At 36.7% G+C, this 26,871-nt stretch overlaps 1 long non-coding RNA gene across 2 annotated transcripts in view; it reads right to left on the reverse strand.

The window, feature by feature from the left end:
* The window catches only part of LOC141424799 (uncharacterized), a 38,687-nt gene that overhangs the window by 3,258 nt on the left and 8,558 nt on the right, over positions 1–26,871 (reverse strand). The window contains exons 3-4 of one of the 2 annotated variants that reach the window (XR_012449713.1): positions 26,083–26,246; positions 15,191–15,299 (exon numbers count right to left, since the gene is read on the reverse strand). This is a non-coding gene — a long non-coding RNA (uncharacterized lncRNA). Of the gene's footprint in view, positions 1–144; positions 15,300–26,082; positions 26,247–26,871 lie in introns of those variants that run through there. The other variant, XR_012449712.1, reaches the window with a different exon arrangement.

Below are 26,871 nucleotides of genomic sequence, written 5' to 3' on the forward strand. Positions count from 1 at the left end.
TCAAAGTGGATTAAGGACCTTATATAAGACCTGAAACCTTGAAACTAGTGCAGGAAAGAGCAGGGAATACACTAGAAGCAATAGGCATAGGCAATGACTTCCTTAGCAGAACTCCATCGGGTCAGCAACTAAGAGAAAGGATTGACAAATGGGACTACATGAAATTAAAAAGCTTCTGCACAACAAAAGAAATGGTTTCTAACTTGAAGAGGCCACACACAGAATGGGAGAAAATCTTTGATAGCTATACATCAGACAAGGGACTGATAAACTGCACATAAAGGGAGCTCAAAAAGCTAACCATCCCCAAAATCAATGACTCAGTAAAGAAATGGGCAAATGAACTGAACAAAGCCCTTTCAAAGGAAGTTCAAATGGCTAAAAAACACATGAAAAAATGCTCACCATCCCTAGCCAGAAAGGAAATGGGACTCAAAATCACATTAAGATTCTACCTCACTCCTGTTAGAATGGCTACAATCAAGAACATAAACAACAACAAATGTTGGCAAGGATGGGGGAAAAATGAACCCTCATACACGCTGCTGGGAATGTAAGCTAGTACAACCACTATGGAAAACAGTATGGAGGCTCCTTAAAAACTAAACAAAGATCTGCCATATGACATAGCAATATGACCCCTAGGGATATACCCCAGGGAATGTGAGTCAGTTTACAACAACGACAACTACACACCCAAGTTTATTACAGCACTATTCACAATAGCTAAGCTATAGCAACAGCCAAGATGTCCCACTACTGATGAATGGATTAAGAAAATGTGGTATTTATGTACAATGGAATTTTACTTAGTCACAAAGAAGAATGAAAATTTGTCATTTGCAGTTAAATGGAGGGAACTGGAGAACATCATTTTAGTGAAGTTAGTCAGGCTCAGAAGGCCAAAAGCTGCATGTTCTCTTTCATATGTAGAATGTAGACCTAACACAAATGCAACAATATTATGAAACACTGGTAACACAAAGGGGAGGTCACACATGGGAGGGATAGGTAAAAGAAGGAAATTAAGAACTTGAACTCACTATACAAGAATGAACATAGACATTTTAAACCAGCTGAAGCCACCATAAGAAAGGGACTAAAGCAGATAATTAGAGGAGACAAGCCAATTGGGGTTATAACACATATATGCATGGAAGTATCACAAGGAAACTTCCTGTGTAGCTATCTTTACCTCAAACTAGCATAAATGTCATGTTTTTCTTTTTCTCTTTTCTATTCTGCAAAATCAGAGAACAGAAGGGAAGAATAAGTCTTGCCCAGGGGAGTGGGTTGGCACCAGTGGGAGGGGGAGGTGGCAGGAAAAGGTGGGTAGGAGAGTAATACAGTGCAAAAAATATATACACATGTATTAAAGTGGAAAAATGATTCCTGTTGAAACTGTTCCATGAATCCGAAGAGGGAGGGATAAAGGGGAGCAGTGAAAGGGGTGAATTCAAGTATGATATAGTTGGTATAGTATAAGAATTTTTGTAAATGCCACAATGTACCCCCACTCAGAACAACAACAAAGGAAAAAAATGTTCTTCTATGAAGAAATGGTGAAAAATACTGCTGTCGAAACTGTGGGGAGGGTATATTTTATAAAAGTATTTTAGGCAGTTAAGATTCTTTTGATTCTGTGATAGTTGAACATTTGTCAGCTGTTTAAAGTTCATTGTAGTGATTTCTTTTTAAAGTCTAAACAAGTATGATAATAATTTTGTATGGTTAATTTATTGTTATTTTTTAAAATGGGTCCCCTAAGTTATTGATCCTTCAGAACACACAAAACTTGGAGCTCATTATTTGTCATTTAACTCTCCCATTTTTAGCTCTTCTCTCTCCTATTCTGTGCCCTGGGATTTCTCAGACTGCTGCATCTGGGCTTCCTTATAGTTTGGCTTCAAGAGGAGAGAAGTGTTGGTGTATTCATTCCTGTGCTTCCTTCCTGTCTCTCACCATGGCTGCAGCAAGGAAGGTACTCCTCCAAGGCCTTACTACTTGGGGAAAATCTCGCACTCCATGGTTTAGTTGTTCTGGGGTGTTAGTAACACAATTTTCTCTCTTTTCTCCTTCAGGTCTCAGGTGCCTCACCATCCTTGTTGATTTCTTTAATCTTGTTCAAGACTTAAGTTTATAGTTCCTTTGTTAAATTCTTTAAGTAAACTTTTTTGAGTGTTGTTTATTTTCCTCTGTGATTGATATGGTACTGAGCTTAAGCTCAAAAGAGAGAAGACTTAGATGCGAAATTTGCCAAAGCTTATTGGCTTCTTTTGGTCATATGATGCCTCAGTTTGCATGTTCCCTTTGCATCCAAAACCTGTGCTGAACCTGGACCCTGTTTAGGACATAGGACTCTGACAAGGCAGGGACTTCCTACACTTAGGTTTTAGAGTTTATTGAGATACCACATATTCCTACCCTTCCTGCCCCACTTCTGAGGGCCTGTCTTCTTCCTGGAGCATGAAGACTGAATAGCATATGTCTTTGATATCCCAGGATATCTGTGTTCAGTCTTCTTTGCAGTGTTTGAAATTATTCTCCTTTTGCAGCTCATATAGGTACATTCCTATAAACTGAAGTTCTCTGAAGAAGCCACACCTATACGGAAGATCCTGTGGACTATTTGACCTGGACTGACTAGAACATGGTAATTGTGGAGAAATGAAATGTTGCACATCAAGCGCCCAAATTATTCTGGATTATCTTTAGTACCCTTTACTATCCATTTATCATTAACCCCTGCATCTCATCCACCTCTGTATCCAACCTAACATCCTCATGACTATTAGGTAAAATTCTCAGAATGCATTATTAAGCTTAGCACACCTCAAAGCTTCTATCAAGTCTAAAGCCAAGAATGCTGTAAGATAGCATCTGAAACCTACAGAAAAGCTTTCCTTGCTTTGCTGAGGCCACCCACCTGATGTTCTCACCAACGTATTTGGCAAATGCATAGGTTTATGACTTTTTTTGTTAAGTGAATATAAAAGTTCATGCAACTTCTTCCATGGTAAATCCTGAATCTGTGTTCTTGGACCTTGATCACTCATATTTGTCTCAAAATAAACTATCCCTAATTTCCTTTGGAGCAAGAACTGTGTTTTTTATTGGTATTCCTCTCTTCCTTCCTATCATCTTTAGTGTAATATCTGCAACCAGTTTAGGCTTTTGTTTTGTGTAAAAAGAGCTTATGATTTCAAGTTACTTATGATTGGTGTCTTGAAAAAAATCCTTGAGGCAAAATGCTGAGGAACTGAATAAGATGGGTAGAAGGAAAAAAAAAAAAACAGAGAATCACACAAATTAAAATTATGTTCTTATGTTTCCAAGACCATCCCAAATTGTTATAGGATGTTTATTAGTGATGATACTATTTCCTGGAGCCCATGTGGGACAGATCTTGGCCTGCTGATTTTCAGATCTGTACTTTGTCTTCTACTCTAAGATTCTATATTTCTCAGGCCCCTAGTACTGTAGCATCTGTGTAGGTTTGGTCAATGCAATATACAAGTACAAAGAATACATAAAAATGAGAAAAACCAGTATATTCCTACTCTTCTCTCTGAGTTTTTATGTCATCTTTGGTATAACCTGTGTGCCTCTACTATGGGCCAATGTCCTGCTGGAAAATATCTCTCTTTATGGCCCCACTGGAAAGACTCAATAAGGTTCCACTGCAGCTCTTAGACTTGGGGACACACCCTCTTAATCTCTGTTTCTAGAACTGTAAGGTGGCAGCAACTTCTTGCTGTCAACTCCTCGTTACCTTACCATCTTCTGTTTAGCTCCTCAGTTCTTTCATCATCATATACGTAATTCTCTGGATTAAATTCTATTTGAAATTCTTGGAGTATTTTTTGTGTTCTGATGGAAATTTAAGTAATAGGTCATGTTTTCACCCAATGGGAGAATTTGTCTTCAGCTGAGACTCCATTTTTGTCAGAAATTGTTTATGTGTAAAAAACAACAACCCAATAAATCTAGCTAAAGGAAAACACAAGTTGAAAGTATACAGATCTTATGAAATCCAAGATTTATTAAAAACACATAGAATATGAAATTTGTTCGACTTATTTCTCTAGGTGGACTTAATCCTCAGATGGAAATGTGGAGACATAGGTCAAAGTAAGCAGTAGCTGACTATTTTACTGCAGCCCCTTGTATGAAATCGATTCATAGGGGCTCCTGAAGAATGCTCTTTCCTCATTGGCTCTTTTCAAGTATGGATCTTGAAAAGGGACAAATGTCATTGTGTAACTACATGGTTTATCCACTTAGACTTGACCAGAGACAATAGGAGAAGTGACCTGTCCATGGTACCTAGAAGACTCTCCAAATTGCAGGCTATGTTATCTCTCAAATTTTAAATTCTTTTTTTGCTAACTTCATTTTATTCTATGTAACTAACCCCTCCAACAACATCTTTCCAGAACTGTTCTATTTCATTTTTACTTTAATTTTATGTTTTTTTTTCCTTTGTAGAATATATTTAGCATAGCAAAAGGTGACTATGTCCAGGACAAAATATTTGGGTCATACACAAACACTTGGTCAGATTCCATCTATATTCATGGGGTCTCATTTCATTTCATGGAGACGTTCTCTAGTTTCTCCCTTGTTATTGTGACTGTATTTCCATAAGATTTTATGACTTGAAATGTTCCTCCAACTTCATTAACTATACATATTTTATTTTTAACTGTACATTTTTCCAAGGCAATAACCCCCTCCTCTGATTTATACCATTCTGTCAACACATCATATTTTAGGATGAGCCAGCACCAGGGAAGTCCAAGGGAACTCAGCAGAAAGACTCTGGTATTCATTCCACCCCACTGTGGCTCAGATTCCATTTGCCTCCAGTTCTGTAATTCACTTTATCTGCTTAAGTGACAGGCAGCCTGTTTTGGAAGTGTGTGGAAGGGGATCTCTTATGCAACCATTCTGCCCTGGTCTCCTAATTCTTTTTTAGTTAGCAAGAGATGTGATCATTGTCTTAGTATTTTGCCTATTTCTTTCCCTTTAAATCATAAAGTTTGACTTTTCCTCGCTTTACTCAAGAAGTAAAAACAACAATGCCAACACCAGTCATTCTAACAAGAGGAGTGTAATTACTTTTAATAAAATGAGTTATTACAATGAAGTACTACACATTTCAGAGAATGTGTAATCTTAGCACATAGAGAACTTGACTGTCTGCCACAGTCTTTTCTTTAGTATTTTTTTGTTAATGTTGTACCGGAGGTAAATTGTGACATTACAATATGTCATAGTTGAATTCATTCCCTCCATCATTCTCCTTCATCCTCCTCCCTCCATTCTTGGAATAGACACTACAGTCTTGCTGAATACTGTCTTCCTCTTGGTCCCACTGCATGCGTGTGGTTGTAAAAGTCCTCCAGAATGCTTTCAAGAAAAGATCTACAAGTGGTTGCCTCTGGTGGGGCTGACCTGCAGGTTTACAAACTCTAAACTCACAATGACCACAATTTGTTTGGATTTTTTTGTTCTTCTAAAGAACTAGAAAAGTGCTAATGAAAATTCCTATTAATCATTTATTTACTAGTTAGTGTATGTGTTTTAAATAGTTGCACAATCAGTTGTGAGTGACCACAGTGAGGGCGTGGAAATCCACTAATGACTGAGCCACAGTATCAGGAAAGGTCTGGAAATACCTACAGTTAAGTTTTGATAGACATTGGAAATTACCTAGGAGAGAACCTTCTTAGCTGCAGCTTTTATGGAGATGCTCCTTTCCTATGACTTTAGATAGAGAATGAAGGCCACACTCCAGGTTATACATATCAGGGCAAAATGGCTAGGAAGAATGCCCATTCTACATATTTATAATGGCAGAGTCAAGCTTGTTTGTGTGGTAAACAGTTGGATAAATTTTGATAACAGATTACATAGTAACTAGTGTATGTCTATATATGTGTGCATGATCTGATTTTCTGGAAGGTGTTCATTAGTGCAGAAAACAGAAATGCTTCCTGTCCTAAACCATACAGAGTAAGACCTTTCCTTAGCCCCCACTCTCACCCCTAACATTTAGTGGTGGACCAGATGCACACTGTCATGGAATTTATCCAGAAGATCAGTTATGGGCCATTTCATATCAGCTATGGAAGAAATGAATTGTGAACCACAGGACTAGAACTTATGTGTGGAAGAAAAGGGATGATTTCTAGACAACAAACTGTCCCTCGGGTGTATTTCTGAAAGGCATTTTAGCTGAAAGCAAAGTACCTTTAAAAATCAACTGATGGTGACCTATCATTAAAAGTCAGCAATTAAGACAATTTTAGACAGTGACCAAGAATTTTAAAGGCAAAATGAAGACCCCATATAAGAAAATGGAAAATTAAAGCCAATGAAAACTTTTATGGAGCATATTAAAGGGAGGGACTAAAGAATATTGAAGCAGAAATTTCAATTGGCTCAGAGTGTTGATATCTCATTTACCACATGACTAAAGGTTTTTTTCTTTTTTATCAGTTTCTTACCAGGCTGAATTTAGACATTAATATCAGTACATGGTATAGATTGTTTATAATTTGTTAAATAATAACATATAATTTTAGTATTTTCTTTAGCATTCTTTCCTATATGGGTTCATTCATTTATGATTTATTAATTTCATCATCTTCATAATTCTGATTTAAGAAACCCATCTAAGTGTTGTTGAATATAGAAATCAAAATCAAAGGATCTTATGCAACTTGAAGAATCTGACTCTAAGAGTTTCAGACAAGGCTTTCATAATGTCACTTGTTTCAGACCAGGTATGCCATAAATCACATGCAAGAATCAAGAGAAGAAAAATTTCTACTGGATCAAGTGGCTGGAAACAGCTGCAAGTTGTAATAAAGTATTTGGTATTGGATGTTCTTTAGGTTTACCAATGGCTACACATAAAGTTGTTCACTGTTCACATGACCAACAGAACATAGCTGGATCACTGAGCAGCTGTGTGGCCTTAGATGGGCATTGGTCCACTCTGCACCTAAGTCTCCTCTTTTGTAAATAAGGATGGCTATAATAATTCATTATGGGTTCTTGTGAGGATTTGATGAGTTTGTTCGTGAAAAACTCTTGGAGAAGACATTCAATAAGGTCTAGCTAATACGATTAATTAACAGTGTTAACATTAAATCCATTACTTTTTTGTGGGGCTGAGGATTTAATCCAAGGCCTTTCACATGCAGCTAAGCACTGTACCACTGAACTATAACCTCAGCCTACATAAATAATAAATTTCACTGAAACAAAGGCTGAGGACTGGGAATCATGTTTCATCCTATAATTCCACTTAATCAGGAGGTGGAGATTTGGAGGATTGAGGTTTGTGTCTGGCCTGGGAAAAAGTTAGAGAGATGAAATCTTAGCAAATAAACTGCATGTGGTGACTCACACCTGTAATCCCAGCTACCTGGGAGGCAGGTAGGAGAATAGTGGTCCAGGCTGGCTAGAGAAAAACATGAAAACTTATCCAAAAAATAAATAAAACCAAAAACATCTGGGGGCATAGTTCAAGTGGTAGAGCATCTGCCTTGCAAGAGTAAGACCCTGAGTTCAAATCCCAGTGCTTCTAAAAAAACAGAAAAAGAAATAAAATAAAGGCTGCTATGAGCGAAAGACTATTGAATACGAGTTTGAAGACATGGTTTATAGTCATGGCTCTGACATCAAAAGTGAGTTATAGAACTTTAGAATTGGAATGTGGAATTTATTTTGAGATTATCTTATTCAATTTCCTCGATTTATGTAGAGAAATCTAGCCACACAGCTAGTTGGTATCAGCCTACGTTCTACTCCAGTGCTTGTGTTAAATGAACTTGACCTTTAGTTTCCTCATGTGGAAATCAAGGCATGAATTATATTAACTTTGCCTCAAATTCAATTAAAATATGGGTTCTTTTAAAACTCAGATCACCAAGTTATTTAGTAGGTATTTGTATCTAAAAAATTCTGAACCTATGCCTATTCTATATATAACAATTATACCCCTGGTTATGTACTCAACAGAAATGTGTGTATCATGTTCTTAGGAGTTCTATCTGTATTAGGCATAAACTGGAAGCTCCCTAAAAGCCCATTCATGGCTGAATGGTTAAATTAACGGGTACATTTCCACCACGGAATATGACGCAGCGAGAAGACAGGAGCTACAATTATACACAATATCAGTGAATCTCATCAACACAGTGATGAAAGAAGACATGCACAAAATGATCATATTATGTAACTTCTTTTATAGAGAGTCCAAAAATAAGCAAAATCCAATTATGCAGTTAGAAGTGGGATCATAGTTATATTTAAAGGGAATAAGGCTAAGAGAGGAAAGGATGTTTCTGACATGCTAGTAATGTTTTGTCTTTTGATGTGGGTTCTAGTTGCATAGATGTACTCAGTTTATGAAAATCCACTGAGTTGTATACCTATGAAATGGGCGCTTCTCAGTAGGTACATTGTACTTGAATAAAACAAAGTAAGTTGAGTGTTACTCGATGACAGTCACTATTTCAGTTGCTGGAGATAATATAATGAACACAACCGACAATAGCTTGGTCCTCATGGAGGCTATTTTTAGTGAATAGTAGAGGATATAGGTAAGTATGACAAAGGAAAGTTAAAACTATTTCAAAAGTGTATTTGGACAGTATGTTAGTCAATTTCCCATCACTGTGACAAAATACTGGAGACCATCAACTTATAAAAAGAAAGGTTTATTTTGGCTCATGCTTTCAGAGGTTTTAGTACGTGGTCACTTGACCTCATTGCTTTTGGGTTTGGGGTGAGCAGCAAGTCAAAGAAGGAGTGAATGGGGGGGGAGGCTGTCACCTCATCCCAGTTGGAAGCCAAAGAGAAAGGAAGAGGAGGAGCTGCAGTCCTAATATCCTCTTCAAGTTCATGTGCTCAGTGACCCCCCACTAGGCTCCACTTCCTAAAGTTCCACCACCTTCCAATAATGTCATGGATTGGGGGCCATGCCTTCAGCACATGGGCCTTGGGGGGGCACTCCAGATCTAGACTATAGCAGTCAGTAATTACTGTAGTTATTACTTTATAACTGTGGAAGTCCTCTTTAAATTTATGGGGTCTGATGTTAGAGTTAAACATCTTTCATTTGGTTTCTAAGATTTTCTTTCAAATGCTACATTTTATCTCTAATGCATTCATGTTTTATTGGCTGTCTGCTGGTTTTCAAGTGATTTTAGACTCATTTTTTATCTGTATGTCATGGACATGTGCCAATTACCACAAAGTGTTTGTTTCTGATAAAGGAATATAAACACAGCAAAGCTAGGAAAATTTGCTATGGCAGCCAGTGCTATAAGGGACCTATTCCAGCCATTTAGTAACCTCAGTCGTGATCTGTTTACAACGGAAAGGCTGTTTGCTTTCTAAGTTCTATTGCCCATTTACTGACCTCACTGACAAATGTAACACTATTCAATATTATTGTCACTTGTTTTCAAAGTTGTACTATAATTGCCTTTCAGAAGAAAAGGATACTTTAATTATTATGCTTAATTGTGCAGAGAGAGCAATTGCAAAAACAGGGATAGGCATTGATGTTTCAATGTGCTTTTATGGGATAAATGGAGTCCAAGAATCAAAAGAAAAATGCTGAGAAAACAGATGAAGAGCTTTTTGGGAATGTGCAGAGATATTTTATTGGGACCACATACAAATGTCCTGTGAGAAGCAAAAAAAAAGGATGTTGATTAGAGGGGAGAACACAAAGCTTTACTTTTAGTACTTTTATCACTTCTGATGGTGTCAAAATGTCTCCATAATTTGAGGAAGCATGTGGTGAAGCCTCCAACTTGCATTTATAATGAGGTTAATTATATTATTTAATTTAACATTTTTAATTTAAGCACTGTATAATTTAATAATGGTTCCTTTAATGGAATATGCTGTGACATCTTTTCAGTTGTTAACCCAATCCCTTATTTTTTGGTAGTCTTTCCTTCCTTGGATTTCAGTTAATAGTGAGAATGTGGCCCCCATTGGACATTTTGCACAGTGTGACTTGCTTGTCAAAGTCACAAAGTTGATTGGAGAAGGGAGGAACACACGTCAATCAGAGTACCAGTCCCAAGTTGTAGCCACAGCTGATTGGTCAAGAGGTGGACATTTAACACAGGTTAGTTAATCCCAGAATTTTGGATTAGGTTTTAGAGAGAGAATGTGATCCTCCTTCAGCTGGTGTCTTTCTGTGATGGTTGTTTGTGGATATTTTTTCTGCCATGTGCCATATGCTATAGTAGAAATGAGTGACACATGTGTGCGGTAGAAAGCATACCTGGAAGTTGGGCATTATTTAAAATCATTTCTGTCTTTGGTTATTGTCCATTCTTGGTGCCAAGGAGTGAAATGGTTTCAAAGCTCCAATTCTATATATGGATTCCATGAGAGAAAAGATTATTTACTGTGAAATGGCAAAGTGAGTTTCTATACTTGCAAATAGTAGCACTGCTTAATATGGTTCCTTGACTTTACTGGGCTTTTCCACAGACAATAAGAAGTTATCACCATACGAAAATCTAGTATCTCAGCTCAAGTCCCCTTTGGAATGAAATATTTTTTAAATGGAATGAAGTAATTTTTAAATAATTGAAACAAATAAGAGGATCAATAAATATTTTAGAACTCATAAAAGGGTTTATCTTTCATTTCACATTTGGATTTATGTTCCACTTAATAATGAAGACTAATTGTAGAAAATATTTTAAAGCTGAAAGGCATCTCCATTCCTTTTTTTTTTTTTCCTGAAAAAACTGGAGCCCAGGGAGGTCAACAGACATATCTTGACTCCATAGCTCATCAGGAATTTCCATTTGTGAAAGTAAATGACTATATAGGCCATTACAGAATTAGAACCTAGAGCAAAGGACCAAATTCCCAAAAGAATGGAAGCTAGGGTGACAAAGTAGCTGGAAATATTTATCTGGAATGTATGGAGAACAGGATTGCAAATTCAATATCAGGTCCTCAAACATCAAATTCCACTGTATGCCTTGTTGTAGTGGGACAGTTCTGACTGTGTTTTAGAAAATGCTTTAGAAATCTGCTAAATTTGTAGCTGCATCCCCCTTCTTTCCACCTTCCAATCTGAGAACTCTTACGTCCCCCACCACAATCTAGTTCTCTGTCTCCTTGGAGGAATCCTTGGGCTAGGGACTGAATAAACAACCACTTTGTGAAGATGTCTGTTTTATCAGGTATTGGAAAAAGGTGTGAATTGGTGAGATTTCAGACAGGCAGTGCTCCTGGAGAATATATTATCAAAAGGGAAATGAAATCTACATAATGAAGTCATCTACTCAGACATGGTATAGGACTAATCAGAAATGTGTACATTTTCTGGCAGAGAACACTTCTCTGAATTTCCATCTCGTTTCTTAGGTAGATGAGTTACTTGACCTCTCTAAGACTTACTCAGTTCATCTCTTTAGAGGAATTAGGCTTATGTATATGGTTATACAGGCTCAATGAGAAAATGCACTTGGAGAATTTAGTACAGGAAGCACTCAATATATCAGTTATTAATACTAATTAAGGGAAAGAGTAATTTTTTAAAAAGCTAAAATCATGATTTTCTCAAAGATATAGAATGAGCATTTGTTAGACATTTTATTTAACTCATTATTAAACGAGTAGGAACAGTTCAAAGGGGAATTCAAAGAATATATTAATTTATAGACCAGTAATATTGAAATTAACTGCTCTAAACAGTGCATATTTTCCTTTGGAGGCACCCGGTAATCTTTCTTGCTTGTTCCTAATGTCCTGACATTGCTATAATTATTATTAATTCACATTAGCTGAATTCCTCCATTCATACTCACTTATCAAGAAGGACTCTACTTTTGACATATCATAAATCTCATTCATGTGCTTCAAACCCATATTTACAATATAAATATTCCTGCCATTCTAGGTAAATTTTGCAGTGGAGTTCCACCACTACAACCCTGTAATTATCAAGCCTTCAATTCTTGGCCATAACTTACCAGCTTGGATTAAAGTCAAAGGGTGAAAAATATGTTCAGACTTAAACAAGAAAGAAAAATGGAAGTGGTCATGCTGGCAATTTACCCATTTAGAAAATGTCTAGAGCTATGAAAACTGAATCTACAATTGGCAGTGCATGTTCAAGCAAGAAAGTCTATTTGGTGCAGGAAACAGTACTCAACCTTTCATTTTTAGCAATTTAATCAAATCTCTCCTGCTCTCTCAAATATTTATTTAGTCTCCTATAATTTATGGTAACTATGACACTTAGCATTACCCAGGTGTTAAATTTAATACAAAAAATAGTTAAAAGAATAGTAAAGAAGTATCGAGTGATGCCCAAGGGAACTTATTAAGTATATTTCATTTAAATAATCCAATTCAATGGATTGAAGCAGAACTCCTTTAAAAAGTACAACTTGAAAGAACTTGGCTTATACTGGAGCAGGCAGCTTACCTGCAAGCTACCCAGATCATTAATTTTAATTATTTCTGTTGCACACTTCTTAGAGAGACTGCTTTACAGTCATTGTGTTGGTTGTTCTTTATTCTTCTGTGATATAATCAGATGGATGTTAGGATCACCACTGGAAATATGCACAACAGGGCCTGTGACTTGCAAAAGAGCATATATTCAGGGCCATGGACACAAAGTATATTTCAGCTAATTTTTCTCTCTTCTATGAAAGGTGTGGATTTTTCTGTCTAGAAAGAGACCATTTCAGAAAGTTAGCTACATAACATTGAAGTACCCCTCTCTTACAATCTCTTACCTTCTCAGAAAACCACCCATTTGTATCCCTTGCTCTCTACCAGTAGGCACCAATTCCACGCATATTTGAGGGCTCAGCTTGTGAACAGTGATTGCCATTCCAGACTTCTAAGAACCATTGCAGAAAAGGACTAGAGACTTTTCTAATAATAACTAATAACCAGGGGAATACACATCAAAACCACAATGAGAGATCATCTCACACCTGTCACCATGGATATTAACAGGAAAAAACAAAAGACAAGTGCTGGCAAACATGGAGAAATTGGAATGGTTATATATTGTTGGTGGAGTGCATAATGTCTCTATGGAAAACAGTATAGAAGTTCCACAAAGTATTACAGGTACCAATTACCATATAATCCAACAACCCCACTAACTAAAGAACTGAAATCAAGATCTCAAAGACATTTTCACTCTCACGTTCATTGTTGCACTATTCACAATTGCCAACATGTGAAAACAACAAAATGTTCAGGGGAAAATGAATGGGCAAAAAAATGTCGTATGTGTATACAGTGAAATATTATTCAGCTTTAACAAAAGAGGGCTATCCTGCAGTATGCAATGACATGGGTGAACCTGACACACTCTATGCTAAGTGAAATAATCTAGTCATAGAAGGAGAAATACTGTATGACTCCACTTACGAGTCATCTAAAACAGTCAAGTTCATAGAATCATCCTGAGGGAGGGAGAGGAAAGAGAAATTTCCTATCAATGCATGTAAGTTTCAGTGAAATAAGATGAATGAATTCTAGGAATCTGCTATACCATCTTGTATCTTTTAAAAGCAAACTGTTTTATACTTAAATTTATTAAGAGGGTTAATGTCAGGTTAAGTATGACATATTATACTTATTATAATGAAATAACATTTAAAAATGAGAGAAAGATAGGCCAGAATTGAAGAGATCAGTGGGCAACCTGACTAAGTTGACCAAAAAAGTGGACAAAACCCTAGTGGGGATGCCAGGTCAGACTTGAATTCCAGGTCTGACACTGCCACTTTCAAATGGCATGACCTTGGGCTAATGATTAAAAGTGTTGGAGTCTGTTCAACTTGTTTAACACCAATTGAATTAATTTAGTAGGAGAAAAATGATCACGACTGACTTTTCAGTACTAATATTAGCATTACAGCACGAAGAGAACATGGACTGTGGAGGCTGAGATCTTGGCTCTGTCTTTGAGTAGTTTCTATTTAGTAAATTAAAAAATTACTTCATTTCCCTGAGCATCAGTTTTCATTCTGTGAAACAATGACAATATCTCATAGAGTTGCTGTTAAAATGATCTGTAATGCATCTAACATATCTGAAACAAAGTATGACTACACTTAATGACAGCCATGATTTATTATTTAAGATCCAACTCCTCTTTAAATTAAGTATTCTTATTTTTTAAATTTTATATCCAGATATAAAAGAAGATTAGGAAAGTTCAAGTCAGCATGCTGCTTTAATCATTTGACTTGCATAAAAATAGGCTGCTTGTTAATTTTAGTGACATTAACCTTTATATTGGATTAACCCACATGTTGATGATTTAGGGCATATTTTCCTATCTTTTTCTTGTCTTCCATGTGATTCTGAGTCATCACCAATCTTCCTGGAGCTCTGTTTCAACCATGTTGTGACTTGTTGAACTACACTGCTCAGATGACATATGCCTGGAATCACTGCTGATTCTATGCTAATTAGAAATCAGTTACGAAAACACAAAGAGGTACAGTCAGATTATTCATGCTTTCGATACTACTTTTTCACTTCATTAACATAGAGATCAAGGACATTTACGATCATACCTAAGAGTGACAGAACTAGCATTACTGTAGAACTTTGTAGTGTACAAAGTGCTTTTCAAATACATTAGTTCATTTGAACTTCACTGCAATGTGTGAGATAAATATTACAGTTGGTCCTCTGTATCTGCAGGCTTTTCATTCACAGATTCAACCAAATGTGGAGAGAAAATATCTTTTAAAAAATTGTGTCTGCACTAAACCTATACAGGTTTTTTTTCTTGGTATTTATTCCTTAAATAATACAGTGAAACTGACAACTATTTACGTAGGTATTTACATTGTATTAAGTATTATAAGTAATCTAGAAGTGAATTAAAGTATACCGGAGGATGTATGTAGGTTCTGTGCAAATACAACACCATTGTATATAACGAATTTAAGCATCTGCTAACTTTGGTATCTAAAGGGTTCCTGGAGCCAAATTTCCTTAACATCCAAGAATATCAAGGATGACTGCATTACACTGTCCATTTGAAAGGTGAAGTGTGTGGAGAGAGAGACAGAGAGAGAGACAGAGAGAGAGAGAGACAGAGAGAGAGAGAATGCATGAACACAAAAACACTGTGGACACCAGTTACCTTCTTATAGAGCATTTATACTCTGTACAGCTTTGCTGTTCTAGTCGTCCTACATCTGCTTCCGTTTAGCCTAAGTCCATCAACGTAGTGATAGTGTTGGGAACTCTGCCTGGATAAAACATATGAACATCCCTCAGAATAACTCAAATAATTAGTCATTAATTAATATTCCAAAGAATGACTTACTTTTAATGCATAAAATCAGACCTTATACCCTTGCCAGGCTTTTTATTGGTCCCAAAGATAACTTTTTCTAGACAAGACACAAAGAAGATAATTTAACAACTTTTCCTAAGCATTGAAACAACTTTAGGAAAAATGACCAAATCAATTTCTCAGTTTTTAAAATAAAAATTTAAAAGAGTTATATTATTATTACAAAAACAATATGTATTTACTATAGAAAATTAGGAAAAACAAAACTCTAATTCCAGCAATCAGAGAGCACTTGATATTTAATATGCCCAGGGATGATGACAATTATGTCTAGTGTTTGAGCTTTAAAATTGGCTACCTGGGTTCATATCACAACACTTATCTTTTATGCCACTTATTTCTTTTTTTTTCCCTGAACCTGAATTTGGCCTCAAAGTATTTCCCAACACAGTGCCAGTGGAATGCATAATACTTGATAGCAGTTGGCTCATGAGTTTAAACATATATTTTTTTATTTCTTGTGCCTTTCCAAAGCCTTTAGTCTAAGCCCACTAGTAACATATACAGAAGCAAATACATAAGATTTAATAAAATTTCCCAATTTTATTTGACTGCTTCAAAGCATGAAACCACCTTATTAAAGCGATGGCATCTATTCTGGTTTCTGTAAAAGGTACAACTCAAACATCAATCAAAAGATTTTCTCTGCAGCTTCAGGGAATGGTGACATTAGGCTACAAAGTTAAAAGGAGTTATCCAGACAATTGTAGAAACCAGCTCTGAAACGAGCTTTAATTTGAACAGTTTAAGTGCAAAAATTTCAAAAAGAGACTTTTGTGGTGAAAATACTTAATTCCCAACATTTCGTGTTAAGTCTGCATGCTTTCCAAATAAGGTGTCCCCTGTCCTTCTAAATTACTGAGTATAAAAGCTGTAATGTTATATGTTCCCAAGGGGCAGAGAGTAATTCAGACATGAAGTAATTTTAATAGAAATCATTCCTCTTTTCTTGGCAAGAGAAGAAATTCAGTAGGAATTTTTCAGAATTACAAAATATCCTTCCCTGGGGACACATGCCGCCACTTAGCAGATTTCTCATTTCATTTAACACAAATATTTCGATCCTCAGGGGAAAATCTGCTCAGCTACAGTTTCTGCATTACTGTCTCCCAAAGATGAACGAGGTGCTTTTCTCCAAAATGGACACAAGAGAGGTAAGGTGGGAGGAAAATGATATAAATCCTAGGAAGAAACTTCTAAAAACAAATCATTTACCAAAACCATCAAGGATGGAAACAATCTTCAATTTCTGCTTCATTTTCTTTTCAGAATGTTTTCAAACTGGAGATATAATTTTTCCTAGGAAAATTAGCCTGAAAATCTGCACAAAGGAGAAAAGAAAAGATGATCTTGGAAGACAACTGGTTTCTCCTCCCTTCCCAGTTCAAATGATTGTAGTGTCTTCCTGGAAGGGCAGATGATGAAGAATCCTGAGGCTGTATCTGGACTCAGCCGGCACAGGCTCAGGTTGGACAGCTATATCTGCTGGGGAGTTGCAGCAAGGATGCTCTCCATTTGCTTTCTTGGGTGGTGCAACAGTTTGTCCTCAGAGCCTGACTCCAAGTGTCCTATACCCTCAAGATCTTCTGAAGTAGAGTACTTACCAACTAGCATTAAAAATGCCAGCTTATCCCATTTGATAATTCCAGTGGGGCTCCATTCTCTGCCAAGTAATAGGCAAACTAATTGCCCATGTTTTGTGATGGTGTTCAGGACCACACTCTGGTCACCAGTGGTCCTGAGGAAAACAATGAGCTTGAAGGGAGTAACTCAAGGGTGCTAATGTCAGGCACCATGAGTTGCTAGGGAAATACTTAGAAGCAGGTAGGCATTTCTGTGTTCATCAAAGTGGGCATCTCCCTATCTTGTCTTTCTGAAAGGCTGACATTGCTTTTAAGGTCAACTTTAGCACCACGTGATTCTTTACTTTCTTTTTTCTTTTTTGAGGTAAAATCATTCCTTTCTTAGAAGGTGAAATGTCCTAAGTCTTTCAGTGGAGGAGGCACTCAAATAAGCTTTCAATTAAGCCTTGTTGTCTTCAAATACATTCAGGTTCAAAGCCTCTTACATGGTTCCTCAACATTCTAACCTTAAGCACCAGTTCTCAGGTCTCTGTATTTGAATTAAAAATTCTAGACTCTAAAAAGCCATGAAGTCATGGACCATGTATATCTTTTCATCATTTTTACCCTAGAGATGATCACAGTGGCTGGATACACAGTGATCAATGAATGTTTTTGTCCCAGCTCTCTAGAAGGGGTTAGTAATACCAAGCGAAATGGCTTAGATGGGCTTATCAGAGCACTGCAGCAGTCATGCAATATGTCTGTCATGGACTCATGGTTGTTATAAAAATTCAGGGTCAGAACAATCCTAGCATATGAGCAGTCAAATATCCCAGTGATCTTTACTTCCTAATGGAATATTAGAAGTTTCATTGCCTGAGGGATTGACGTCAGAATCCAAGGTAATTGCCAGATGTTTTTACATTAAGCAAGTTGACCTTTTGGAGGATAGGGAAAGCAGCTTTCTAAAACTACAAGCAGCTGTTTAAAACTATAATTATTTCTTAAAGTAGAGCTTTTATGATCATTTAAGTTCTAAGAATTTTTAAAGAAATATGAAAAAAACATACCCTAGTACCACTACTTTAAATTAGATTTCAAATGAGTCTCGTTGTAAGGAAGTGAACTTTATTAAGTCAACAACCTCTTCTCTTCTCTACCATTTGCTTTGACTATGATAGGACTAACAGAAGCTACTCCAACATCAAGTACATCATTTAAGCCCTGTTCTAATGAGGTTGGGGTGGTGCTAAATTTCTTGTGGCCAATTTCAGGACAACCAAAGACTCATCTAAATCAGATCCTTTTTTTCTTTGCAAATGTGTGCCATGCAATGTGTCCCCTGAGATATGGGTTAAGTGATAATTACTGGATCATTATAAACCCACCTCTACTACTAATAAATAGTATTATTTATTAATACTATTAATAAATAATTAATAAATTATTAATAAATTATTAATAAACTATTAATAAATAATGTTGGTTATTAATACTATTTGAGAATAGATGATAATATATTTTGAGTGCCCACTATGCATCAAATTCCGTGATAAGCACTTCACATACAGTCCTCACAAAAATCTTGCAACATAAGAAAAGCTATCCCATTTCACAGGAGAGTGTAATAAGACTTGTAGGATTAGATGACTTCCCCAAGATGGCATTGGTATTAAATGACAGGGGTCAGGTTTGAAGTCTGGTATTCCTCGTTTCTCTATGCCAGGCTGCCTTCAATAATAGCATTTGTATAGTAATTTATAACTGACAAGAGATGCTTTCATTTATTCTATCTCATTTCATGCTAAGGACTGCACTCATGAGGGACATGTTCTCTGTCATTGCCTTCTGGATGGAGAATGGAGATTAAAAGTAATTAAGCAGTTCATCCCGGTTCATACAACTAGGAAAAGACTGAGCTGGGCCTAGAACCCACACACTCTGAACTCTATCCTGTGTTGTTACCATTATACCCAAGATTCCCAATTCTTCAGGGCCAGTGAATGTTCATAGCTGGCCACCCACCAATGAATATTTCCTTGAAGATGCAACTTGCACTGAGAAGCAGGAGACTGAGTTAGGTTTAGCAAGACTCAATCAGGCATTTCCTCCACATTTTCTACCTTCCAGGATTTTATACAACTCCTGAACATACTATCAAGCAAATTCTTAGAAATAACAGGCAATTCATATGTTAACCCAATTAATGAATGAATAAACATATGTAACTTAAAGTTATTCAACACCAAAAGGACTAAAATTGTAACTTGTGCCCTATGCCTTAGGTTAAAAAGTAGATCCCACTTAAATTCTTGTGAGTTCTGAGGTAAGTAAATTCTTATTTATATTCAACATGAGAAAAAGAGCTAGAAGACTGTATTATAGGTCAGTTAGAAGAAAGCTGAAAGATAAGGAGAGTGTCTGGAAAACTATTGGTTCATATATCTGTGACCTTTTACTAAAATGATTGTTCTTGGTCAGTTAACATACTTTATTTTTAACTACTTCTTCTTACCTCACCATCTCCATTGCCTTAAGGTGTCTATAAACAGCAGTATTAACTAAGGGTTATGAGCAGGCTTGAGGGCACGTATATTCCTCTACTGACAGTAGAAGAAAAGGTATTTGTGCATTTTCTTGTAGAGTAAGACCATAGATTTTGCTGGGTCCTTGGAATGCATAACTTTGCAGAACCACTAGCCTAATGTGACTCTCTATCATGGCTACAAAATACTTTGTTCAGCTCTTGAAAATTATGGATGGCTTCTCATTAGGACTATTGCATCAGAATAGCCTAGGAGAGGGAGATGAACTGCAGAGATGAATTGGTAGTGCACTAAGTGAGTTGTCGAACCACTGATCTGTAATATGGTATTGTCGTGTAATTTGAATGAAGAAGGAAATCATGTGTATGTTTCTGGGAGTGGTATAAGTGGAAAATAAAGAAACAATTTGAAGATAATATTTGCTTACACTCAAATTCACTGTTTTTTGTATTTTGGTTTCTGTTAATGGCTTTTTAAAGATAGTTTTGGTTTTCCATCATGCCAGTAATTTTCTTATAAGCTGGTTCAATTTTTTCTACAAGTAAGTAGAGGTATGGTATGGTGTTTTGCTTTGGGTTATACACAGTTGTTTAGGTTGCAAGCAAGTGAAATCAAGCTCAACTAGTTAAACCCCAAATGGGAGGAGAGTAATGACTCAAGATGCTGAAACTCCAGGCTTCTGGGAAGGTCAGGACACGGGCAGTTCCTGAAGCCTCTTAGCTTGGCTCATAAGGTCTCCAGCTCCTGTGTTCCTCTGACTTAGGTTCTAAATCTTAAAGGCTCAGGCATTTTCCCACTATGGTTAGCAGTAGATACAGACACTGAGAGCCTACCTCTGTGAATTATTCTCCTTTGGAACAGTTCTAGGAAAATGAGCTGTCTCAGAAGCTTAGCAGTCACAGCATTTGATGCTGACTCTGTTCATTAATAAATTTGGGTTTAGTCCAGTCCAAGACCAACTTTCAAGAAGTAAAATATCATAGGAAATAGAAAGATCACAGCTTCAGAAGACGTCTCCTGGAAGATTACATTTATGGGTTGGATTTGTTGTGACTCATGAAATCACAGCTATGAAGGGACAGTGATTTTATAGTATTTATCCTCACAAAACTGGGAAAGGATTCATTATGAAGATCATAAAATTGATTAAAGCAAAGCTAAAATAGTGGCTGGCACACCAAGATTGAAGGCCAGGACCTAAGGCAGCATTTGTCAACTTTGGCACTACTGATAATTGGGCCTGAATAATTCTTTGGGGGGTGTGTGTGCGTGTGTGCGTGTGTGTGTGTGTGTGTATGTGTTCTGCTGCAGCATCCCTGATTTCTACCCACTTGATGCCAGTCATGGCAAACAAAAATATCTCCAGACATTGTCAAGTAAGTCCTGTAGAGCAAAATCACGTGTGGTTAAGAATCACTGACCTAGAAGATGACTGATGAGGACTGGTTCAACCTGTAAGTGATTACTGAGCTCCTACTGCATGCATTGTAATGGTTGCTGAACTTAAAGAGATGCTGAGTTACACTCCACCTCACTTCATAATACAGGGCAAATAAACACAGACAGGAAATAGCAAGTTTTGCCTTTTGTTGTATAGTCAGCAACCAGAAAGTTCCTTAGAACATAATATCTGCTGAAATAGTTGTTTATTGGTAGCATATCCTATATTAGTTTTATAACTTAGGACAAATTTAGTAATGTACAAAATACTTAATGTCTTTGCTTAAAACATGGGTATAACAATACTGACAGGGCAGTAGTGAGAGTTAAATAAAATGATACCTGCTTGGAACATTATTGGCATTCAACAAAAACTATCATAAAGTGAAAATACAAAGTGCTAATTTGTACATTTTTCTGTTTCCTTGGAGTTGCTGACAAATATCCATAGCTGAACAATAAGACACAAAGTGCCATGCACTCTAAATTTGGGACAGGCCTGATAGCCATGTTGCCACAGCTCATAAAGAGAGCTCATTCCAGCAGCATCTCCCTCCCTGGAGATAGGGAGAGGAGGTTGCTTTAGGAAAAAGGTGAATTCTTTTTCCCTCGATGAATTTTAATTCACCTTGTACTAATCCTCTGCAAGTAGAAATTTCTAAAGAAACTAATCCTAGTGAGCATCTCCCATAGAGAGGGACCTTCAAGAGTCTTCTGAAGAAATAACAAATGCATCCACAAGAAAGAACGAGCATTTGAAACCTGGGTGCCTGCAAATGAGCTGCAAATGCTGCTCAATAGAACAAACAATGGAAAAGAGACAGCACCCATTGCCAGGGGCACACAAGAATGGTCCAGTTATGTAAGTCAGACTTCGTGGCCACAACAGAACCAAATAAAAGCTGATCCGAGGGAAAGTAGCAGAACTTTTGGCCCAAGGAGCTGTAAATTCCCTCTAATTAGAATTAAGTTTGGTCTACAAGCCAGGGGCAAGGCTGAACCTGAAGTGAATAGGACCAGAGATCTACAGGGCAGAAGGGTAGACAGGTCACTACCCTCAATCCAGTCTCACAAATGTTCTTTGCTTTCATTGCATGATTGCTGGTCTCACGCAGAAGCCCAGACTTCTACAAGAGAAAGGGTCTCACCTTGCATCTATCAATAGCACCAGAGGGAGTCTTCATTTCCAAAGGTAATTGCCACAAACTTGCTACACAATATCATTCATTACTTGTTAGGATTGAGTGTTGAAAGTACATTTCACAAGATAATGAAGCTGTTTCCCAGGACTAAAGTAACTGGTTATCTGACTCATAGGTCCATCCCACATTAGATGTATTACACACACAACTGTCAAAATAAATAACTTATTTGGGATGTGTCAGAGCTCACAACAAGCTGATGAGAAATGTGTAGAGTTGAAGAAAGCAAATCAGAGAGGCTGAGCGAGTGAGGAGAAAATAATGGTCCGTGTCAGCAGAGGGACAGCCCAGCAAGAGAGATGAAAACCTGGTGAGATTTTAAAATGTCCACATTCCCATTCCTGCAGGTTTCCATGAACAAATAGGGCCACATGTGGTCACACCAAAAATATCAGTTTGAAATGAATTCCTGGCTGCAGTGGTGTTTCATGAAGCTAGCTCTGTAATTTACAAAGGTGACAGCCACAACGATAAAACTAAAATAGGGGTTTTCAATCACATAGACAAGTGAGGGGAATCATGCAATAGTTGGGAAAATACATTTTTATAAGGTAACAGGTGTTTTTAACAACAAAAATTATACCACGTGCTCCAAACAGGAGGGGTCCTAGGCATGAATTTTCAGTCTTACTCATTGAATGGAAAATTATTGTAAAAGAGGTTTTAAGTTATATTCAGAGTAGCTTCCAAGAGGAAAGAAAGGATGAGATTAGGGAGGCATGGGAAAACATGGTGGTAATGATAATGATGATGATTGAGAAGGAGGAAGAATAATAAGAAGAAATAAATCTTGCCTGTCCAAGTAAAGAAAAAGTGAAACATTAAATATATAAGGCATAAACAAGTAAAGCTCAATTAGTAAAGGAAATCAGAATGGGGAGATGTCCATGTGTAAATTTTCCAGGAATGACAATGTTGTTTCAATGGAAGCAGCCATGTATCGTGTATGTCTTTGTTTTTGAACAATAGTATGTAATAAACTGTCCTGAGTGGTATCAGTAGTTTGTAGTATGACTCCAATTTGATTGAGCTCCAATTTGATTTTGCATCAATCAAGTCAAATGGCCCTGTTCAGGATCCAATTCTGTCTATCGTGGGCTGAAAAAGGATGAGCATGACAAGTGTAAGCAGTTGTCCCAGGTGTTTGAGGCCCTGTGTCCTCCTCCAGAATCCTAAAGCTTTCTTTCTCTCAGCAAGACCAATCACAATTGAGGAAATTTTGTGATCCAAACATTAAAATCTCTGCTTTAGTTAAACTAGGAAGAATAAGTAAAGGAAGAGAATTCCTGGAAGAGAAAGCTGTAATGAGAGCTAATGAGCCCTTATTAGAGTTTGTTTTTTAATCTCCAGCAATATGGCTTTCATGAGTGTTCTTACTATAAATAAAATGGATAGAATAAATAGAATCAAAGCAGTTGGGAAAAGAATCTTAGGCTTTGGGAGCAGATGAACATGGATTCAAAGCCTGCCTATTCAGGACAAATTGCTGAATCTCTCTAAGCCTTTGCCTATTTAATGAAGAACACCATATATTTTGTAAATTGTAAGGATTGAATTAATGAGATTTGACTTACCTTAACTGTGTACTTTCTATATGTTAGGGCTTGCATGAAAGTGTTCACAGCATCATAGTTGAACCTTGCCACTATGAGATGGCAGCAGTTCTCCTCTCCCCACTTTACCACAGGAGAGGCTAAGAAAGGGTGAAGGACTGGTATGCGGTACAGAGTAGTAAGTGGTGGAGCTGCACTTTGAACTAGGTCTGTTTGGTTCCAAACCTCCATGTAAAAATGTCCAGCCCGGTCTCTGCCTCTGATGCAGCACTTAATAAATGGCAGCTCCTGTTGTTTTTACAACCACCTTAAATACACTCTGGAACAAGAAGGGATGTAAATAAAATAAAAGAACTAATTTTGTCAGTGGTGTCTTTTTAATCTTGGGAAGTAGGATGACCTGCCAGCTTTCTCTCAGATATTTTGCCTGGAAAATTGTGAAGATTTTCATTTTACAGGGAAATGAATCAAGTGAACAGAATCAATTACAGTAAAACTTTTCTTATCTAAAGAGGTGGCGGGAAATTTGCCACTAAAACATAAATTTCTTGAGGAGGCTAGTATGTCTGCCATGGTCTTACAACATGTAAGTATAGGTTCTACTGGAGAAAATACAGGTGTCAATTGGATTTCCCAACGTTGCTCTTTAGCAGACCTAATAATGTTCACTGTTAAAGTTCAAACGTTATTAAATTTAATCCCAAGTTAAAAGCTTTTGGGGAAAACTGCAGCAGGCAAAGTTTAAGAAAGAACTTTGAATAGCTTGTTGCCATCCAAATTTCCTTGAGTCTGAATTTGCTTAGATATTCTACTTCCTTTTGTAACTGTACTTTTTGGCATAAGAAACCATAAACATGTTTAAAGGAGAAAATTTATCAGACAAAGTTCTTATTAAAGAATTGTATACTCGATTTCTTAATTAGGTGAATAAGAATTATTGAGATCAGACCAAGAGAATTAAAAAAATAATGGTAAGAAAATAGGCCAGGTGATTAACAACCAACCTATTTTTAGGACTTGACAGGCCAGTTTTTTCCTAAGAAGAAAAAGAGCTTAATCTATTTGTAGAACTTGATCATAGCCCAAAGCCATTTGTCACTGCAAGTTAAAAACCTCTGTGCTAATTTACTACCTTAAGCAGTTCATACTAATTCCTCCAAAAGCCCAATCTTTTTACCTCGTCACCAGATGGCATCAAACATCTTCAGGGGGAAGATGAGGAGTGAATGGAATGTTTACTTTTTGTTTTTTTAATCTAAAAAATAAATCCACTTTAAATGCTAGATGTTGAGAGAATGAAATGAACACAGCAATTGAGCCAATTTCCCATGTCAAGCAGTTCCACAGCATTTCTGTGTTCCTGCCTAGGTCATTTTTTTTTCTAAAAGATTAAATTTGATAATCCTAGGAAAAAGCAATTTTTCTAAAGCCTTCTTTTTTATTGTGGTAAAAATATAACACAACATAAAGTTCACCATTTTAACTATTTTAAGTATACACTTTCATTAAGCATACTCACAATGCTGTGCAACCATAACCACTATCCATTTCCAGAACATTTTTACCATTCAAAGAGAAATCTTGTATTCATCCAGAGGAATTAAAAATTTTTTTAAAAATATGGATTTTCAGAGCATTGCAACTCTGAATATAGAGAGGGTCCGATATAACGCACCCGGTTCCTTTCAGTTATTACAGTTATATCTCAGCCCATTTGATCATAGACAAGGTGGCTTATAAAACCAAATGACTAGCTGACTTATAAGTAGTGGAAATTTATTTCTCACAGTTCTGCAAGCTGGAGAGTCTAAGATCAACGTGCCAGTAGATGCAGCGTCTAGTGAGATATCACTTCCTGGCTCATAGACTGCTGTTCTTCCTATAGCTTAAGGTAGCAGAAGGGGCAAGGGATCTCTTCTCAGGCTCTTTTATAAGACCACTAATCCTATACATAGAGGATTTGTCTTTATGATCTAGCTCCTCCCAAAGGTCCTACCTCCAAGTACCTTTATATTTTGGATTAACTTCAACACATGAGTTTGCGAGGGACATGAACATTTAGGCTACCTTATGCAACTATAAAAATACAAATGCAAAGTCCAATGTCAAAAGTACATTGTTGACATTGGTGCACATTTCTGTATCTAGTTCAAGCCATTTTGTCATATGTGTAGTTGGATACAGACACAGACCAGATTGAAAGAAGTTTATAAAGATCACCTGTCTTACAAAACTTTTACCCTCTCCTGTTTATGGTTATTGTCTTACATATTTACTCTATATATTAAGAACCACATCACATTGTTACACCTTTCTCTTCCAACCATCAAACATCATCTAGAAAACTAGAGAAAAGTAGATTTTACTTACCCATATTTTTGGTCTTTCTGTTGTCATTTTTTTCTTTCTTACTGTTCTAAAATTCCTTCTTTCATCACTTCCATTCTGTTTCAGGAACCATCTTCAGGAGAGGTCTACAGGTGATAAATCCTCTTAGTTTTATTTAATCTGAGAATATTTCCATTTCTCCTTTTCTGGAAGATAATTTTGGTGAATATACATTTTGGTATTGCCAGTTTTCTTTCAGCATCTGAAAAACATGTTACCTCTTTCTGATTCCACATAGGTTAAGGTGTCTTTTCCCTTCTGTTAATTTCAAGATTTTTTCCTTTACTTTTCTGAGATTTAATTATAATGCACTGTGGTACAGTATTTTTGGTTCATCTTATGTAAGATTCTCTAAGGTTTTTGAATCAATAGACTTACAACTTTTGTCAAATATCAGAATACTTTTTAGTGCTACTTTCTCTCTCCTCTTGTGAAATTCCAAAATGTTAGATCCTTTTTTTTATACTCAATTATTTTCTATCTTCAAGATCACTGAGCTTTTTCCCTTCATATTCTCCATTTTGCCCTTGAACCCATCTGTTGAATGCATTCAGTTTGGTTATTTTTTTTTTTCAGTTCTAAATTGTTGATTTGTTTCTTTAGGTTTTCTTTCTTTTTTCCTTTCTTTCTATGGGATCTTTTTGGTTTGTTTCATCTATGATTGCAGTTGCTTATAGAAGCATTCTTATGATGGTTGCTTGAAAATTGCTATCAGATAATTCCTACATCTGTGTCATTTTGGTGCTGGCATTTGTCCATTGTCTTTTCTCA

Source organism: Castor canadensis, chromosome 7, assembly GCF_047511655.1.
Source record: "Castor canadensis chromosome 7, mCasCan1.hap1v2, whole genome shotgun sequence".
Taxonomy (NCBI): domain Eukaryota; kingdom Metazoa; phylum Chordata; class Mammalia; order Rodentia; family Castoridae; genus Castor; species Castor canadensis.